Source organism: Pristiophorus japonicus, chromosome 1, assembly GCF_044704955.1.
Source record: "Pristiophorus japonicus isolate sPriJap1 chromosome 1, sPriJap1.hap1, whole genome shotgun sequence".
NCBI classification, from domain to species: Eukaryota; Metazoa; Chordata; class Chondrichthyes; family Pristiophoridae; genus Pristiophorus; species Pristiophorus japonicus.
This window is the reverse complement of record NC_091977.1, coordinates 73,350,042-73,371,540: the sequence shown is the minus strand read 5'-3', so window position 1 is coordinate 73,371,540 and position 21,499 is coordinate 73,350,042.

Genomic DNA, 21,499 nt, shown 5'->3' with positions numbered 1-21,499 from the left:
GTGAGGTGAAGGGAAGCCGGGTCTCGGCTTTTGGCGAGTTCAAGCTCTCCGAAGAATTAACTTGACTTCCCAAATCCTCCCCTTGAATTGTGCTGGATTCGTTCTTAAAGTTTGTCACCTTGCGTTGGCCTGAATAAAAGATACATTTAATCATTTTTAAGTTGCTGGGATTGTGAATATGCCTTATAGGTACTAAGTCGACGGTATAAGTATGAGTGGGACGCGTTTGCTTACATTAAAGATATCCCTTCGGTAATCGAGCAGAATACTTTGCGCTCAGAGTTAATTTAGAAAAAATAATGTGCACTTCTATCTCTGGCCAGGGATGTGCTTTCTACCAGGAGTAATGAGAGCGAAAAGGATGAACAAAACAGCCCGCGACAATGTAACTACAGAGCACTGTGTAAAGAGGCTGAAGCAGCGCATTTAAATACTGCCTGATATGTTTTCCCCAGCATTGTAAGCTTTGGCTTATAATCGTGTTAACATTTATATAAACTATGTATGTTATTTATACATTTTTAAATATTTCAAGTTGTAGCATTAAATGCTCCTATGATGGAACTCAAAAGAAAATATGTTAGGCATATTAATAGATCAGGTTGTTGAACCCACTTGTTTGCTATATATTGCTGTATTTATATTTACGACATAAATATTTATGTTAATATTTTGAGCTATAGTTTCAAATATTCTGTTCGGTTTTTTTTATTTCGAAGAAAGCAAACCCATTTCAAATCGTTGTTTTAAAGTTCTCAGTTAATTTGTTGTACCTGAGAGTTCTTCCTTCAGATCACCGTTTGAAAGCCCATTCGCCTTGCAGATTCGTTCTGCCCCAGCAGGGAATACTGGTCCTGGAGGAAGGTAACTGAGGGGCGAACAGGACCGGAGTCCTAAGGCGATGGCATCTTCGGCTGCCTGCTGCCTCTTCAGGGCGACCTGCGCCGCCATCACTCGCTGCCTCTCCGAGATCAGGATGCACTTTGCACAGGTACAGTCTCTGAAAGGACACAGCCGCTTGTGTCCCTTCAGCCAAGCGATCATCCCATGATTCCTGCATCGGGCACACTTGGGTTTTCTGGTAGCTTTCTCCGCAGCGGGGTAAGCGGCCAGGAGTGGATTCATGGTTCCCCCAATGCAGGGCGACACGAGCTTCTGGAATAGTGCTACAACATTAGTATTTGCATTTGCTTGAATCTTATAACACGCGCGTCTAAAGATCTGAGTAAAAATTACGACCGATTCAAAAGCACTTCGAGTACTCTTGTAATATATTTTAAAATAGTTAAACCAGCAGTCATATTTATACTTGTGTAATCTGTATCAATATCATTCTAGTAAACTAACACTTTTTAAATAAGACGTCTCCAATTCATCGATTTTCAATTTGACAAAAATTGACAAAAGCCGCAGTAGGTCAGATGGAAATATTCCAGATCTATCTGATGAAGATTCTGCAGGTCTGTTTATCTTTGGGTCAATCTATCAGGCTCCGATCGGACTATCTATCTGGAGGTTCATATCGCATAACGGAGTCAAACTGCAGGTCGCCAACAAACCATAAACGCTGCAATAGGAAAGTATTTTAAAAAATTTTTGTACACAACCTTTCCAAGCCTTAAGTATAACTAACAATGGGAATCTTTTATAAATGGGTTGCCGCTGGCTTATTGAAAGCGATGTGTTACACAACAATTCCAAGTGAGGTATTAGATGTAACTGTACCTTTTTGCGTGCAAACAATTTCGAAACCACGGGCCCCAGGTGATACTTGAAATGGAAAGCTCAAATGAACAGAATCGCGACGACCTCGGGAGGAGATCGAGCAATGTCGGGGAGTTGCTTTTATCGCCGCTCTGTGTTTACCTGTGATAGTTGCTACTTGAGTAGCAGTGATGGATCAACAGGAGAATTCTTTCATTGGTAGACTGGGGAACAGACCCTCCCCCAGGAAACCCAATCGTACCCCAGTGCGCTAAGAGTTGCAATTACTTGCTCAGACCGATAAACAGCCTCTTTTAAAAGAATACAAATTTAAAGATGGATATCGAAGTTCTAATAATCTAATAACACATAATGAAATGTATCTTCATGGGGAAGGCGGATTGATAAGTACATAACCATACTGCTATTGCTCCTGTAATATATTCAAATAACTGAGCCACTAATTATTGTTCTTTTTAAATATTATTGTAATAAATTATTACTAATGACTCCTTTATGAAGCAGGGTTCTCAATTCTTGGACCTCTTCCTCTGGCATCTGTTTACAGCTGATCCAATCTGACAATTTATTAACAAGCAACAGAATGTATCTTCATGGGAAAAGGAGATTGAAACAAACGTTCCAGCATTCCTTATATTTCCAATCCGGCAAGATTTCACCTTTCCTCAATTATAAGGCCAGGTGCTCTATCTCTTAAGAGCGACATTTTGCTAAAGCTTGGTATAATATTAAATCTAAACGGGTTCATATTAAAAAGTACTTGGCCGCTTGTCTCCAGAACAGGCGGGTTAAAAGCTGAAGAAAAATGTTGCAGATTCCCACAGACCTGCTGTTTATTCACAGCATTTTCTAATTCCAGGCTTCCAGCATTCTTTATACTTCCATCCATTGTAAGTGTTCTTTGTAAGGGCGCTAAAGATTTAGTAATGAAACAAAGCGAGGAGTTTTAAATAAGAACATAAGAAATAGGAGCAGGAGTAGGCCATTCGGCCCCTTGAGCCTGCTCCGCCAATCAATAAGATCATGGCTGATCTTCTACCTCAACTCCACTTGCCTGCACTGTCCCCACATCCATTGATTCCCTTAATATCCAATGTATAATCAGAGGTAGAAAGCAGTTCCAAACTGTGTTCCTTCGGGAATAGCTCATCGGACCGGGTTTGAGGGCGATGGAACCCATTTCTGCTGCTGGTCGAGCTTCTACTTCCTTATATTCTGGTCATTATTATTCCACGCAGAAGAGAAAAGCTTGGAAACGCCTGACCTGACAGTCCGATATTGAACACGGGTTTACAAAGGTTTCGATTTAGGAGGGGGAGTCTCGTGAGGTGTTTATAAACTTTTTAACCTCGTTTTTAAAGAGAAAAATACAAATATCGTCTTCATTTTAACCTCAAGTTCTTTTTAAAATATATTTTCTAAATTACCTTTCAAGTTTCTACATATTAAACACGGTAAAGAAAATGTCTGGGGTACGTTGGTTAGGAGATCCAGAAGAAAATACCTTTGAACTGTCTCAACTTTCCTCTAAGCACTTCCATTTCATAACCTTCACAGGTCTTTAAACCCGGCAGACTGAGAACCTCTTCGTGATTTTGCTGCTCGCTAGTATTTAGAACTTCGCTGCTCGGTGTTTTGATCGTTAACAATCCTCAAATGCATCAATAATAACGAACAACAGGCAAAAAATATAAATCGAATATTTATTTGCATATCGACGTCGATTTGTATCGATTATTTTAAGTGGGTTGGAACCGAGCTATCTTTTTTTTATTAACAGAACCGTTCTCTTATTTTAATACACCCTGAGAATATTTATTTTCATGGCTGTCAGTCCTTTTGGAAAATGTCTGCTGGCCTACTGAAATTGCCCTTTGCTGATATAACCTGACGTCGTGGAACTTTCTTATACCATCTATAGACTCTCTGTTACTCAGGTAATTGCACATAACGTCATTTATATTTCAGTCAGGAAAAGTTCGTGTCAAGTTCAACATAATAGAACCACGTGGAAGAGGCTCCTCACGCAACAAGATATTAAAACATCGATTAAAGGAGAGCAAAACCACAGCTTTGATCTACACCGTTCTTAAATGAATTAAATATCTAATTGTTTGAACTCAGACTAAAATCGCCACATGCACTGCTCCAGACTCCCACATGCAGTCACTCACACTCAGTCCCTCACACACTCAATCACACTGTTGTACCCACTCACACTTATACAAAAACTCACTCATTCAATCTTTCTCACACGTTCTCAATCACACTGCTGTTCCCACTTACAGTTATCCAACCACCCGCTTATCCTGTCTTTCTCACACATTCAATCACACTGTTATACACTTACTTTCACAGACCAGCAAGCACCTCACCCCTCCCCCACTCCCATCTTCCCATGCAAAAATATACACTGGCAGGTAAAATCACGAAGATTTCTAAAAAAAAATATGTCTGCGTGGCAATGCGATCTTTTGTAATTTATTTCACCAGTCTAGTAACAAACTTTGGCAGTACTGTGCATACAGGATAATGTTTCTTTCTAGAAAAAGGGAAAAAAATAATTAAGTGCTTGAAGCATAAGGCTTTATGGTATGTTGTACTGTTCGACATTAAATGAACATTATTTGAAGCAGTGCTATATTTTGGACCATAATCCATTTCCCATTAGAAGCCTAGAAGTGAATGCAGTATGAATCTCTCACACAAATATTGATCCACAAGGTCAATTTAGGCAATTTCAATAAAGGATAAACATGCACTATTAATTGAAATTATAAAACTACAATTTTGGTTAATAATGTACACTTTTCAAAAAGACCGAACTGGAAAATAATAGCTTGTAATTTTCTTTAATTACTGAGACTTTTAGTAAAGTTTTGCTGTATTTGTGCACCTTTAGAGCCATCACATAATAACATAGAGTACCCTGAACCACAGGCTCCTGTGTAACAGAATGTTCTTGTGAAGGCCATGTCTCCCCTATTTTTGCCAAGTTATTACATATCCACTTTTGCTGTTTGGGTTTCTTTATGACAAATACAACCCAAACCATGTGGCCAATATGCTCCCAAGCCACTGTCAATATTGATTTAACATTAAGTCACTAAAAGGTGTGCAAGAGCTGCCCAAGTATAATGCTCCTCCAATTCTCTCTGTCAATCTCTCCCTCTCTCTGCCTATGATGAAATGCCTAGCTTCAAATCAGTGCTACCCCGTGAGCACAGAAATTCAGTAGTGTGGGCTCTACAAATGAAAACCCATACTGTAGCATGGAGGATCAGTATTGTAATATGTGTTTATTCTGAGACATGATAATAATCTGCTCACAAAGCATCCTTATTAGAGAATTGCAAATATAACGCCCCTATTTAATAAAAGGAGGTAGACAAAAAGCAGGAACCTATAGATGAGTTAGCCTAACATCTGTCGTTGGGAAAATGCTGGAACCATTATTAAGGAAGCAATAGCAGGACATTTGGAAAAGCATAATCCAATCAAGCAGAGTTAGCATGGTTTTATGAAAGGGAAATCATGTTTGACAAATTTTCTGGAGTTCTTTAAGGATGTAACGAGTAGGGTGGATAAGGGGGAACCAGTGGATGTGATGTATTTGGATTTCCAGAAGGCATTTGATAAGATGCCACATAAGAGGTTCCTGCACAAGATAAAAGCTCACGGGGTTGGGAGTATTATATTAGCATTGATAGAGAATTGGCTAACAGAAAATGGAGAGATGGGATGAATGGGTCATTTTCCAGTTGGCAAACAGTGACTAGTGGGATGCCACAGGGATCAGTGCTGGGTCCTCAACTATTTACAATCTATATTAATGATTTGGATGAAGGGACTGAGTATAATGTAGCCAAGTTTGCTGATGATACAAAGATGGGTGGGAAATCAAATTGTGAGGAAGACACAAAAAATCTGCAAAGGGATATAGACAGGCTAAGTGAGTGGGCAAATATTTGGCAGATGGAGTATAATGTGGGAAAAGGTGAGGTTATCCACTTTGGCAGAAAAAATAGAAAAGCAAATTATAATTTAAATGGAGAAAAATTGCAAAGTGCTGCAGCACAGAGAGACCTGGGGGTCCTTGTGCATGAAACACAAAAATTTAGCATGCAGGTACAGCAAATAATCAGGAAGGCAAATGCAATGTTGGCCTTTATTGCAAGGGGGATAGAGTATAAAAGCAGAGAAGTTCTGCTACAACTGTAGTGGGTATTGGTGAGGTCATACCTGGAGTACTGCATACAGTTTTGGTCTTTGTATTTAAGGAAGGATATACTTGCATTGGAGGCTGTTCAGAGAGGGTTCACTAGGTTGATTCCAGAGACAAGTGGATTGAATTATGAAGATAATGAGGGGGCTCGACAAGGTGGATGCAGAGAGGATATTTCCACATAGGGGAAACTAAAACTACGGGACATAGTCTCAGAATAAGGGGCCGTCCATTTAAAACTGGGAGGAGGAGAAATCTCTTCTCTCAGAGGGCTGTAAATCTATATAATTCTTTACCCCAGAGAGCTGTGGAGGCTGGGTCATTGAATATATTTAAGGCAGAGATGGACAGATTTTTGAGCAATAAGGGAGTAAAGGGTTATTGGGAGTGGACAGGGAAGTGGAGCTGAGTTCATGATCAGATTAGCCATGATCTTATTGAATGACGGAGCAGGCTTGAGGGGCCAAATGGCCTATTCCTGCTGTTATTTATTATGTTCTTAAGTTTTTATTAAAACCCACAGGGTTGGAGGTTTTTTCCTTCTCCCAGGGTCACACTGGCTCCATACCTCAAAAATCAGCCTGTCCTGGTATTTCCCATAGTACAGTGGTGGTAACCTCCATTAATATTTATTGTGCAACAACACTGTCATTTTCACAGCCGTGTAAAGTGGTTTCAGGTGCACATTAATGCAAACCAGGTCATATAAATTATGTCTTTTGGATACGCCTGTCCTACTTAAAAATCAGCAATGAACTTGCCTTTAATAATTAAATCCAATTGTTTTGACTACACTGACCATACTAAAAATGAGAATTTAAATGATATTTAAAAGCTGTGGGGGCTGGGTCATTGGATATATTTAATGCAGAAAAAGACAGATTTTTGAGTGAGCGATAAGAGAGTAAAGGATTATGGGGAGCGGGCAGGGAAGTGGAGCTGAGTCCATGATCAGATCAGCCATGATCTTATTGAATGGTGGAGCAGGCTCGAAGGGTCAAATGGCCTACTCCTGCTCCTATTTCTTATGTTCACCAGACTGATTCCCGGGATGGCGGGACTGACATATCAAGAAATACTGGATCAACTGGGCTTGTATTCACTGGAGTTCAGAAGAATGAGAGGGGATCTCATAGAAACGTTTAAAATTCTGATGGGTTTAGACAAGTTAGATGCAGGAAGAATGTTCCCAATATTGGGGAAGTCCAGAACCAGGGGTCACAGTCTAAGGATAAGGGGTAAGCCATTTAGGACCGAGATGAGGAGAAACTTCTTCACCCAGAGAGTGGTGAACCTGTGGAATTCTCTACCACAGAAAGTTGTTGAGGCCAATTCACTAAATATATTCAAAATGGAGTTAGATGTAGTCCTTACTACTAGGGGGAATCAAGGGGTATGGCGAGAAAGCAGGAATGGGGTACTGAAGTTGCATGTTCAGCCATGAACTCATTGAATGGCGGCGCAGGCTCAAAGGGCCGAATGGCCTACTCCTGCACCTATTTTCTATGTTTCTATGTTTCTTATGTTCTTATATAATAGTTCCTTTCTTAGTGAGGCCGCAAATAAAAAACTTACATTGTCTGTTTTGTTATTCATTGCATATTATTGTCTTGATAATATCTTAACCTACAACAATTCAATTTACAAAGTGTTGGACTAATAAAAACAGGGTACGGTAGCATAGCGTTTACTGGACTAGTAATCCAGAGGCCTGGACTAATGTCCTGCCATAGACTGACCCAGCGATGGTGATGGACGAGTCTGTGAGTGTCTATGTCAGGCTGTTGCTTGACTAGTCTGTAGTGGTTTGATATAACTGAGTGGCTTGCAAGGCCATTTCAGAGGGCAGTTAAGGGTCAACGACATTGCTGTGTGTCAGGAGGTCTAGGTCACCATTACTGATTCCAGTTTTTTATTCCAGATGCATTTAATTAAATTTAAATTCCCCAGCTGCTATGGTGTGATTTGAACACATGTCGCCAGATCATTAGTTCAGGCCTCTGGATTACTAGTTTAGTAAAATAACCACTAATCTACTGTACCCTCATATCCCTTACACTCCCATTACCATCATGCCAGGGGATCAACCTTGGTTCAATGAGGAGTGCAGAAGAGCATGCACAAGGCATATCTAAAAATAAGGTGCAAAAGGGGATGGTAATGGGACAAATAAAGAAACAAAAGATTGGTCTAGATGAGCTGTAAATGGCTAGTGCAGAACTATTACCAGCTGCTGCTCTCTGAAAAAATGGGACAGAGAGGTCAGAGTGGGAGCGGAATAGCAAAGTAAAATGGAAAGTAACTGGAAGCTCAGGGTCATGCTTAAGGACTGAGTCGTGGAGTCCAACAAATCGATCACCAAATCTGTGTTTGATCTCCCCAATATAAAGGAGACTACATCGTGAGTAGCGAATACAGTATACTATACCGAAAGTATAAGTAAATCGCTGTTTCACCTGGAAGGAGTATTTGGGGCCCTGGACAGTGGGATGGGATGGAAGTGAAAGGGCAGGTGTTGCATCTCATGCTTGCAAGAGAAAGAGATGCGGGAAGGAGAGTGGGTGTTTGGGGGGATAGAAGAGTGGATCAGACAGTCACTAACCTCATCACCTCTGGAGATCTTCCCCTCCACGGCTTCCAATCTCATAGTCCCCCAACACCGCACAGCCCGCTTCTACCTCCTTCCCAAGATCCATAAACAAGACAGTTGGGACAGTTTCAGCATGTTCTTGCCCCCCTTCTTCCTATCTCAACTCTATTTTTTTCTGCCACTTGTCCAATCTCCTACAACCTACAACTTCCGATGCCCGATGTCACTTTAATAGTTTCTTGCCTTAACTGTTCCCTTTTTACCTTGGTCGAGCAGTCACTCTACACCTCCATTCCCCATCGGGTTGGTCTGAGGGCGCTCCACATCTTCCTTGAATGGGGCCCCATTCACTCCCCAACAACTACCACTCTCTTCCGCCTGGCTGAACATGTTCTTCCATTGAACACGTTCTCCTTTAACTCCATTCACTTCCTCTAAACCAAAAATGTTGCTATGGTAACCTATATGGGTCCTAGTTATGCCTGCCTTTTTGTTCCAGTCCTACTTGGGTCCCCTCCCTTACCTTTTTTTCCGGTACATTGATGACTATTGGTGCCATTTCCTGCTCTTGCCCTAAATTTGAAAATGTCATCAACTTTACTTCCAATTTCCACTCTTCCTTCACCTTCACATGGTCCATCTTGTAATCTTCCCTTCCTTGACTTCTCTATCTCCCTTTAAAGGGGCAGGTGGTTAACCAATATCTACTACACACCCTCTGACTCCCACAGTTACCTTGATTACACTTCCTCCTTCCCTGCTTCCTGTAAGGACTCGTCTATTCTCCCAGTTTTTCCATCTCAGTCACATCTGTTCTGAAGATGCCACCTTCAACACCAGTGCTTCTGATGTCTTCATTTTTCCTCAACCGAGGCTAACTCTCCACTATGGTTGAAAGGGCCCTTGATCATGTCCATCTCATGTCCCACAATTCTGCCCTCAATCCTTCCCCTTCCTCCCAGAACCATGATAGAATTCTGCCTGTTCTCACCTTCTACCCACTAGCCCCCATATTCAGTGGATCATCCACCGCCATTTCCATCACCAAGCATATCTTGCCCTCCCATCCCCTTTCAGCATTCTGAAGGGACTGTTCCCTCCGCGACACCCTGGTCAACTCTTCCATCACCCCCAGCACCCGCTCTCCTTCCCACGGCACCTTCCCATGCTATCGCAGAAGATGCAACACTTGCCCACTCACCTCCTCCTTTCCCGCAGTTTAGGGCCCCAAACATTCCTTCCAGGTGAAACAGTGATTTACTTGTACTTCTTTCAATTTAGTATACTGTATTCACTGCTCACGATGCAGTCTCCTCTGCACTGGGGAGTCTAAACGTAGATTGGTTGATCGCTTTGCTGACATAGGATATGTTCCGAATATATCCGGTTCAGTCCACAAGCAACCGAGACTCCAGGATGGTATGTTGCCTCCCTGGTGCAAGGGTCAAGGATATCTCAGAACGGGTGCAGGGCACTCTGAAATGGGAGGGTGAACAGCCACTTGTCATGGTGCATATAGGTAAAAAACAGGATGAAGTCCTACAAGACAAATTTAGGGAGCTAGGAGCTAAATTAAAAAGTAGGACCTCAAAACTAGTAATCTCAGGATTGCTACCAGTGCCACATGCTAGTCAGAGTAGGAGTCGCAGGATAGTTCAGATGAATATGTAGCTTGAGGAGTGGTGCAGATGGGAGGAATTTAAATTCCTGGGACATTAGAACCGGTTCTGGGGGAGGTGGGACCAGTACAAATTGGACAGTCTGCACCTGGGCAGGACCAGAACCAATGTCCTAGGGGGAGTGTTTGCTAGTGCTGTTGGGGAGGAGTTAAACTAATATGGTAGGGGGATGGGAACCTATGCAGGGAGACACAGGGGAGTCAAATGGGGGCAGAAGCAAAAGATAGAAAGAAGAAAAGTAAAAGTAGAGGGCAGAGAAACCTAAGGCAAAAAGCAAAAAGGGCCACATTACACCAAAATTCTAAAAGGGCAAAGTGTGTTAGAAAGACAAGCCTGAAGGCTCTGTGCCTCAATGCGAGGAGTATTCAGAATAAGGTGGACGAATTAACTGCACAGATAGCAGTTAACAGGTATGATGTAATTGGCATCACAGAGACATGGCTCCAGGGTGACCAAGGCTGGGAACTCAACATCCAGGGATATTCAAAAATTTTTTTTAGGAAGGATAGACAGAAAGGAAAAGAAGGCAAGTTGGCATTGCTGGTTAAAGAGGAAATTAATGCAATAATAAGAAATGACATTAGATTGGATGATGTGGAATCAGTATGGGTGGAGCTACGGAATACCAAAGGGCAGAAAACGCTAGTGGGAGTTGTGTATAGACCACCAAACAGTAGTAGTAAGGTTGGGGACAGCATCAAACAAGAAATTAGGGATGCATGCAATAAAGGTACAGCAGTTATCATGGGTGACTTTAATCTACATAGTGATTGGGCTAACCAAACTGGTAGCAATGCGGTGGAGGAGGATTTCCTGGATTGTATTAGGGATGGTTTGCTCGACCAATATGTCGAGGAATCTACTAGGGAGCTGGCCATCCTCGACTGAGTGATGTGTAATGAGAAAGGACGAATTAACAATCTTGTTGTATGAGGCACCTTGGCGAAGAGTGACCATAACATGGTAGAATTCTTTATTAAGATGGAGAGTGACACAGTTAATTCAGAAACTAGGGTCCTGAACTTAAGGAATGGTAACTTCGATGGTTTGAGGTGTGAATTGGCTAGAATAGACTGGCAAATGATACTTAAAGGGTTGACGGTGGATAGGCAATGGCAAACATTTAAAGATCACATGGATGAATTTCAGCAATTGTACATCCCTGTCTGGAGTAAAAATAAAACGGGGAAGATGGCTCAACTGTGGCTAACAAGGGAAATTAAAGATAGTGTTAAATCCAAGGAAGAGGCATATAAATTGGCCAGAAAAAGCAACATACCTGAGGACTGGGAGAAATTTAGAATTCAGCAGAGGAGGACAAAGGGTTTAATTAAGAGGGGGAAAACAGAGTACGAGAAGAAGCTTGCCGGGAACATAAAAACTGCAAAAGCTTCTATAGATACATGAAGAGAAAAAGATCAGTGAAGACAAATGTAGATCCCTTGCATTCGGATTCAGGTGAATTTATAATGAGAAACAAAGAAATGGCAGACCAATTGAACAAATACTTTGGTTCTGTCTTCACAAAGGAAGACACAAACAACCTTCTGGAAGTACTAGGGGACCGTGTGTCTAGTGAGAAGGAGGAACTGAAGGATATCCTTATTAGGTGGGAAATTGTGTTAGGGAGATTGATGGGATTGAAGGCCGATAAATCCCCAAGGCCTGATAATCTGCATCCCAGAGTACTTACGGAAGTGGCCCTAGAAATAGTGGATGCAGCGGTGATCATTTTCCAACAGTCTTTCGACTCTGGATCAGTTCCTATGAACTGGAGGGTAGCTAATGTAACACCACTTTTTAAAAAGGGAGGGAGAGAGAAAGCGGGTAATTATAGACCAGTTAGCCTGACATCAGTAGTGGGGAAAATGTTGGAATCAATTATTAAAGATGAAATAGCAGCGCATTTGGAAAGCAGTGACAGGATCGGTCCAAGTCAGCATAGATTTATGAAGGGGAAATCATGCTTGACAAATCTTCTTGAATTTTTTGAGGATGGAACTAGTAGAGTGGACAATGGAGAACCAGTGGATGTGGTGTATTTGGACTTTCAAAAGGCTTGTGACAAGGTCCCACACAAGTGATTGGTGTGCAAAATCATTGCACATGGTATTGGGGGTAATATACTGGCATTGTTAGAGGACTGGTTGGCAGACAGAAGCAGAGAGTCGGGATAAAAGGGTCCTTTTCAAAATGGGAGGCAGTGACTAGTGGAGTGTCGTCGGGCTTAGTGCTGGGACCCCAGCTCTTTACAATATACATTAATGATTTGGATGAAGGAATTGAGTGTAATATCTCCAAGTTTGCAGATGACACTAAACTGGGTGGTGGTGTGAGCTGTGAGTGGGTTGCTCGGAGGCTGGAGGGTGACTTGGACAGGTTAGGTGAGTGGGCAAATGCATGGCAGATGCAGTATAATGTGGATAAATGTGAGATTATCCACTTTGGGGGCAAAAATGCGAAGACAGAATATTATCTGAATGGTGGCAGATTAGGAAAAGGGGAGGTGCAATGAGACCTGGGTATCATGGTTCATCAGTCATTGAAAGTTGGCATACAGGTACAGCAGGCAGTGAAGAAGGCAAATGGCATGTTGGCCTTCATAGCTAGGGGATTTGAGTTTAGGAGCAAGGAGGTCTTACTGGAGTTGTACAGGGCCTTGGTGAGGCCTCATCTGGAATATTGTGTTCAGTTTTGGTCTCCTAATCTGAGGAAGGACATTCTTGCTGTTGAAGGAGTGCAGCGAAGGTTCATCAGGCTGATTCCCGGGATGGCAGGACTGACATATGAGGAGAGGCTGGATCAATGGGCCTTTATACATTGGAGTTTAGAAGGATGTGAAGGGATCTCATAGAAACATATAAGATTCTGATGGGATGGGACAGGTTAGATGCGGGTAGAATGTTCCTGATGTTAGGGAAGTCCAGAACCAGGGGACACAGTCTTAGGATAAGGGGTAGGCCATTTAGGACTGAGATGAGGAGAAACTTCTTCACTCAGAGAGTTGTTAACCTGTGGAATTCCCTGCCGCAGAGAGTTATTGATGCCAGTTCATTGGATATATTCAAGAGGGAGTTAGATATGGCCCTTACGGCTAAGGGAATCAAGGGGTATGGAGAGAAAGCAGGAATGCGGTACTGAGGAGTGATCAGCCATGATCTTATCGAATGGTGGTGCAGGCTCGAAGGGCCGAATGGCTTACTCCTGCACCTATTTTTATGTAAGATGAGCTTGAAGGGATTTGCCATTTTAATTCACCATCCAACTCCTACTTTCACCTCTTTGTCCTTGGCCTCCTACACTTTTCCAACGAAGCTCAACAGAAGCTTGACAAACAGCACCTTTTGTTTTGTTCGCCTGGATGGGTTGGAGCGGAATTTTCCCAGATTTTTTTCCCCCAATTAGCCTGGGTTTTTATCTGGTTTTTGCCTCTCCCCGGAGATCACATGGCTCCGGTTGGGGTGGAGTGTAGAATGTTTCCGTGCAAGGGGTGTCGCAGTTGTGTGGGGCAGACTGGTTGGGCTGGGTGCTCTTTACCTTTCCGCCATTGTTCATAGGTTTATATGTAACCTTCAGTGCTGCTGACCGAGGGCCGTGCAGCTCTTTGTCGGCCAGCGCGGACACGATGGGCCGAATTGGCCTCCTTCTGCGCTTGCGCTGTAAGTTTCTATGTTTCTATGTTTACAGCCTTCATCCTTGATTTCAATAACTTCAGATCATAATCACTGTTCCCATTTTTTCGGACAGCAGGTGCTGATAATGATTCTGCTGTTGCCATTTACAGCCCCTCTAGACCCATCTTTTATTTCTTAATTTGTCCCATTACTCTCCATTTTGGCCTTGCACCATCATTCCTTTTGTCATTTACCCACACTTGTCCTCCACTCTATCACAGACTGTCCCTTTTGATTTCCCCCCCCCCCCTCCTTTCCCTGCATCTGTACTTGATATCTAATTTTTCCCAGTTCTGACGAAAGGCCACCGACCTGAAACGTTAACTCTGTTTCTCTCTCCACAGATGCTGCCTGACCTACTGAGTATTTTCACCATTTTCTGCTTTTATGTATGTATTACACAGAATGGACTCTAACTCCATTAGATTTGCGAGGCACTTTAAAAATAATTAAATGTTTAGACTGGAGAATTCATGTGCCCTCTTTCTAAACATTTAAATGTCTAACTTTAGAGAGACTGTTCTGGTATCTAGGCGTGGACAGAGACGGAGCTCTCTCCTGGGCAGGAGTCAAGCAACGTTAACATGGGCGTGCCAGGTTGGAGCCTGAATCGTAGCTTTCAGTCGAAGCTGGTTAGCTGCAATGTAAATGCATACTAAGCAATCCTTCACAGTACCACTAGAGAGCGTCGTGTGACTACAGAAACCAGACCATTCGCATTTCCATTTTACATTGGCATTAAAATCCTGGATCATGTTATCCTTTATTTGGCACGGGTTCACAATACCATTTGCTTGGATTCATTTCACTTTTCTTTTCTGAAACGATTTGCACCACAAAATCCAGGACAGCTTCAAATGCTGATTTCCGCAGCACAGTCGAGAAAAAGCTGCCACTCCTTCCCACCAGTTAAACCCTGCTTGCTTTTAAACATGTTGATATACTGAAACACCAGTATGTCCTTGCGGCAAAACAATTGCGTACTATAAATTGTTTGCTGTGTTGGCGTGACTTACTCGCGACTAGTAATTGTTTTTTAAACGAAGTATTCGTTTAAAAGTCAGAAAGTTAAAATCATTACTGTTGGGAAAGATGGCTCATAAATAGCAACATTGGGACCAGGAGAGGCCATTCAACCCCTCCAGCCTGTTCCACCATTCAATTAGATCTGCACCTCAACCCATGTACCTGTCTCCGTGTCCCTTGATACCCTTACACATTAAACGTCTGTCGATCTCAATCTTGAAAGTTCCAATTGACTCAGCATCCGCAAACATTTGGGGCAGAGAATTCCAAACCTTTACTGTCCTTTCTGAAAAAAAGTTTCCCGATATTCCTCTTAAATGGCTTCGCTCTAATTTTAGAAATAACTTTCATTTATATTGCATCTGTCGCGACCTTAGGGCGTCCCACAGCGCTTTACAGCCATTGAAGTACTTTTGAAGTGCAATGAAGGAAATTTAAGATGAACAATATTTGGAACTGATTTCGCAGTTCACATGAGCACAGGCAATTACAGACACGGTGGTATTGCAGGCACAGGTACACACAGACAAGGACAGAGACAAGAATACGGCAGGCAAGCACTCGGAAGGGCACCTCAATTAGAGTTTTGTATTTAACGCCTGAATTCTTTAAAGCTTTATTCATTTCAGAGGGCTTGCTTTTGGGAAGCAGAGGGCTACAATAATAACCAGAGGCCTACCAGTTCAGAAGGACCGTTGTATAAAAGGTGAGGTCAATAGTGGGCGGTGCAAAGCTTCACAGACCCCGATCCCGGGCTAATTAAACACAGCAGCAAATGTTTACAGATCGCCCTTCCAATGAAAAGTAAATGAAGAGGTCCAGGGAATCCCAAGGGGGTGAGCAGAGCCTTATTTTATTGTGAGGTATGCTTCACGCAGATTGAATTCCACCAACTCTCAACATAGCTCAAGATTCTCAGAGAAAGTTACCCCGATAGCGGGCCGCTCAAACAAAACTGTCTCATCACTTCATCATAACATGTCATTTCACAAATAAATAGCAAATAACTATATTCTAAAGATTACAATTACTTCGTGACTTTTTTAATTGTACACGCGTTATCCTTTCATATACCATGTTTAACGTCTAAATATATTTAAAGTACCGCAAACCTAGAACCTCCACTTTTTTTGCCTGCTTAACGCTCACTTAATGCCCATTTTACTGCTGAAATGATGTATAACGCCCATATTTCGCCCATTTTGGCACAAAATGGAAACTGATGGGCATTTTTAGGAAACTTATCCGCGAACGTTACTTTCCCCATGTGCTTAACACTGGGAAAAAATATTACCGCCCGCCCACTTTTTGGGGGCGAAATCAATGGCCATAATATCACCCAGCATTATCTTCCACACTGATTGGTGCCGAGATTCAATATTAATGCCCACCCACTTTTTTTGTCGTAAAGAGCATATTTACCGAAACAAGCGACCATGGAGATCGCCTAGCGTCAATTTCACCGCCTCGCACACATATCGTCCACAATATTGCTTGCTCAAAAAAACGCCCAGAAAAAGTGGAACTAACCAGAACTAATCACAGCATTATGGACACCATGTTCTAGATCATATGTTGCATCCTTTAAAAGGCTGCTTTGCTTCAACCTTGTCGGAGTTCGGATGTACTCTGCAGATCGTTGGAGTTGATGTGAACATCTCTAAAAACATCTTGACCATACTGTGACCAATTGGAATTGAATAGGTGTCTTCATCGGGGCATTCCTTGTTTGTGACCAATTGGTGGAAAACAGAGAGCTACTGCAATGGTGCCTGTCCTTTCTCACCCTCTCTTGGTGACCAATTACATGGTCACCAAGACTTGACATCCCCAAAGGAACATTCCACTGCATTATGTGCCCAATGTAAGATGTGACAAACTGATGAGGAGGACCAGACATTACACCCCCCGCAAGTACAAGGAGAAGCATTCTTACCTCGACTTGCCTGACACCACCTGCGCTTCCACAATGAGATTATCAGTGAGGTATGCCAGCTGATAAGGGCAGACCTGCAGTCTGCCAGCACCATCAGTACTGCACTGTCCATCAAGGTCAAAGTCACCGCTGCACTGTCGTTCTATGTCTCGGGTTCTTTTTAGGCCACAGCTGGCAACATTTGCGGACTTTCTCAGCATGCCACACATTGCTGCATTAGACAGGTCACTGAAGCACGCAGGAGGGACTTGATCAGCTTCCCTATGACCAGGGAGGCACAAAGTGAGAGGGCTCTAGGATTCTCCAGAATTGCAAACTTCCCCAAGGTGCAGGGAGCAATATCGCGATGCTGACACCTTTGCGGAATGCAAAGGTTTTCAGGAACCGCAAGGGATTCCACTCCCTGAATGTCCAACTGGTTGTCGACCACCAGCAAATTATATTGGCAGTGAATGCTCAATTTCCGGGCAGCATCCATGATGCTCACATCCTGTGTGAGAGCACTGCATCTGGCTTGTTTAATAATCAGCCACAAGTTCAATGCTGGATGCTTGATGACGAAGGAATGGCCTCACCACCTGGCTGATGATACCCCTGCATGACACTCACATCGAAGCCGAGAGGCGATACAATGAGAGCCACAGAGCAACTCAAAATATCGTGCAGAAAACCATTGGAGTGCTTAAGCAGCGCTTTAGATGCCTGGATCACTCAGGAGGCGAGCTCCAATACCACCCTGAGCAGATAGCTCAATTCGTGGTGGTGTGCTCCATGCTGCACAACTTGGCTATCAGTAGGGGACAAGAATTTCTTGATGAGTCCACCTCACCAGAGAGAGGAAGAGGAAGATGAAGAGGCGGATGCTGACATCGACCTAGACAATCAGGCTGCCGCTGAAGCCATGCCCCTGCCTCTCTGTAGACCGCATGAAAGGGCCCGTGGTGGCATGATAGCTGCAAGAGCATTACATCAGCCTAAAGAACAGGTGGTGGATGGAGAAAGCACAGGAGATACAACAACTGGCTGACAGTCATGATGTGTGAGGATTCTTCATCGCAGTCAAGGCCACCTATGGTCCAAACTCCCAAGGCCCCACTCCACTGCTGGCCAAGAACGGGGAAACACTCATCAAGGACACTGAGGCAGTCAGGGCCCGCTGGAAGGAGCATTTCAAAGATCTCTTCAATCGAGACTCTGCCTTTGACTCGAGTGTTCTCGACTTCATCCCGCAGTCTGCGACCCGCCACCATCTCCGTGAAACCCCAACATTGCACGAGGTAGGAAAAGCCATAAGACAGTTCAAAAACAACAAGGCTACGGGAGTGGATGGAATCCCTGCTGAGGTGCTAAAGTATGGCGGAGAGGCGCTGTTGGTGCGGATACATGACCTCATCGCTCTCATCTGGAGGGAGGAGAGCATGCCGGGAGATTCTCAGCGATGCAGTGATTGTGACCATCTTTAAAAAAAGGGGACGTCCGACTGCGGCAACTACAGAGGAATCTCCCTGCTATCAGCCACTGGGAAAGTTGTCGCTAGAGTCCTCCGCAACCATCTTCTCCCCGTGGCCAAGGAGCTCCTCCCAGAGTCACAGTGCCAATTCTGTCCCCTACGGGGCACAACGGACATGGGGCTAGAACCTCCACTTTTTTTGCAATGTTTAAGGCCCACTTAACGGCCATTTTACCTCTGACATGAGGAATAATGCCCAGATATTGCCCATTTTGGCACAAAATGGAAACTGACAGGCTTTTTTAGGAGACTTCTTGCCGAGCATTACTTTCCCCATGTGCTTAACGCCAAGGAAAAATATTACTGCCCGCCCACTTTTTTGGGAGGGATCAGCAGAATGGGCGATTTCAACGCCTCATGGACTTAACGCCGAGATGCAATGATAACGCCTGGTGACTTTTTTGTTGTAAAGAGCATATTCACCCAAACTAGCGGCTATGGAGATCACCCACCGTCAATTTCACCACCTCGCACATATATTGCCCAGAATATCGCCCGCTCAACAAACCGCCCACAAAAAATGGAACTAACCGGTACGGACGCCAGTGGTGTGGCTGGCATTTGTTAAATCCTACTCTTATGGGAGGAGCTGATATTGGAAAGATTTGCCTGAAAGAGCGCTGATGTGAGTGAAAATGCTGACACACTGCTGTGTGTGTGCAGCTCAGACATCAATGGTGCCCATCACCTTGGTGCCAGTTAAAGTTTATGTTGATTGATGTTACATTGTATTTAACCCTTTCACGGTATAGAATCACCAGTATGTAATGGCCCAGCTATCTGAGACAATGCGCAACAAGGTTATGTTCAGTAACAAAAGTTTAATACCAACATTGGTCTGAAATCATAAGTAACACAGCCAATAACACCCAACCCCCACCCACACCCCACTTTTTCCAACATTGACATAAATCATATGGTCAACATGTCCAGCAACACAGAATACAAAAGCAAAGCAGGAGCGTGGTCCCCAGCCCCCATACATTGCAACAAATTGCATACACCCAGATGGAGATATAACACAGCCATCACCTGTGCACATCCACCTTACATTCCTTGCCCCTTCTCTTTCTTCTCCTCACCTCTATCCCTTCCCCTCCTCACTCCACGGCGCCTGGCCGAGGAGCTCCTCAGGCGGTGCCTCATTGGGTGGGATGAAGGCAGATGCATTGGTTGAACGGGTACAGGAGTGGGGGTGCTGAGGGGACAACATTCTCTGATGCAGAAGGAGGATCTTGGTCCTTGCTCACATCTGTCATTCGCAGTGGTGGTCCGGAACCTAGGGGTGGAGTGCCAAGCTCTGGGACCACTGGGAGGCAGTATTCCTTGCTATCGCATCCAGGGACTCCACCATGAATGGAATGTACTCAGACATGGTGGCCAGGTGTTGGGATATGCCCCCCAAAGTTTCGATGAGCTGGTCACCAATGTCTACAGTCCTCCTGGACAACTGAACCATCTCTCCGCTGCTGTGTCCACGAGGCCTCCGCGGGGTCAGCGCCATCCTGGGGACAAATGGGCTGCCCTGTGGAGAGGTGCTTGGGGCTGGCACCTCCAGAGTGGAGGCGGGAATGACCGAAGGACCCATAGATGGCCTTGGGGTGGAATGGGTTCTGGAGCGTGGCGATGCAGGTTCTTCGAAGTCCGCGCTCTCATCCGTCGAGAACAGACCCAACGGATTGACGGGCGACAATCGGAGCTCCTCAGCACCAGATGTAGTAGATCATGCGCCGACTTCTGCCCCGTACCCTCACCTTCTGGCCTCTGTGGCCTTGATGGGCCACGCTGTTGGCTGAGCTGCAAGACACAAATGAAGTTGTTAAGGAGAAGGGGGTGCTCGGGTGACAAGGTGAGTCCAGCGCTACACACAGCATATGCACGACAAAAGCACCACCGCTCTCAAAATCATCACAGACATCACATTTCATGATCTTCAACACATTGTGGAATGCAATGATTTTCATTAGGCCAGCATTAGAAATCATCTATCATTTATGATTGGTCGGATATGAGTCGGTGTGGCATCTATTGACATTACATCACATAATAGTGTAAGCTTTACTCACGTGGCATCACTTTAGGGTCTGCAGATGCATCCGTGGCTGTCAGGGGATGCTTCCTCATGAGTGCTAGCACTCGCTCCTTCATGTCAGTGATGTCGCTGGGGACAGGTGGCCCTCCACCCGTTCGCTTCTGCATGGACCTCATTGTTGATAGCTTCTTCTTTAAAAGTGACAGGACAACATGACATGAGATCATTGCGTGATATCATTGCTAGGTACTGTCATAGACTGATACAACACATAACCGACAGATGTAATCATGATTATTCTGATTATTATCATTCTTTACCTAAAGACGTACACCGTGACCGCAGGCTTTGAGTAAAAGTGCAAGACCTCACATCTGCTGATAGTCACTCATGACTGTTACAAATCAAATTATATAAATACATGAATACATGTAAATTAATGTAATACTTACTCTTGCGGATCCCACAAGGTCGTTCCATCATTTGCGGCATTGGTTGCCCTCTCGCACCTCGTTGGTCGCCGACGAGACCACCTCTGCTATCTCGGTCCTCTGGTAGGCCTTTGGGGTGGGCTTCCCACGCCCTCCCTGTGTCAAATTACCCCAGCATGACTCGACCTCCTGCAGGAGGGAGGCATTTGCCTCGTCCGAGAACCTCCTGGCTCTTATGCGGCATCCAATGTGCTCCTCTACCACCTCACTGTTCTCTCCAGTATCAGTCTGCACAGCTTGCTGTGATGCCTCCTCCTCTCCCTCCATTAAAGGACAAATTTGGTCAAATATGTGGCTGGTAACAGCTACTTTTTGTTTGCCTACTTGCTGTGAAGCTCCAAAGTCTCCCTCCTTCCTCCCAAAGCAGCCACACCACACCCAGACACGCCTTCAGTCCCTCTGAGCTCCCTCTCTCTCTGTCTCCTCTTCTGCGCATGTCATGGTGACCCTTGACCTCCTGAATCATGGGAATCAAGCATTGCCACGCCATTGCTAAGGACGGCCACACTTTACGGCAGAAGCTCAGAAAAATTTAACGCTACCGCCCATTTCATATCGCTCACGGTAACGCCCATTTTCAAAAATGTAAACTAGGTGTTTTGAGAATGGGC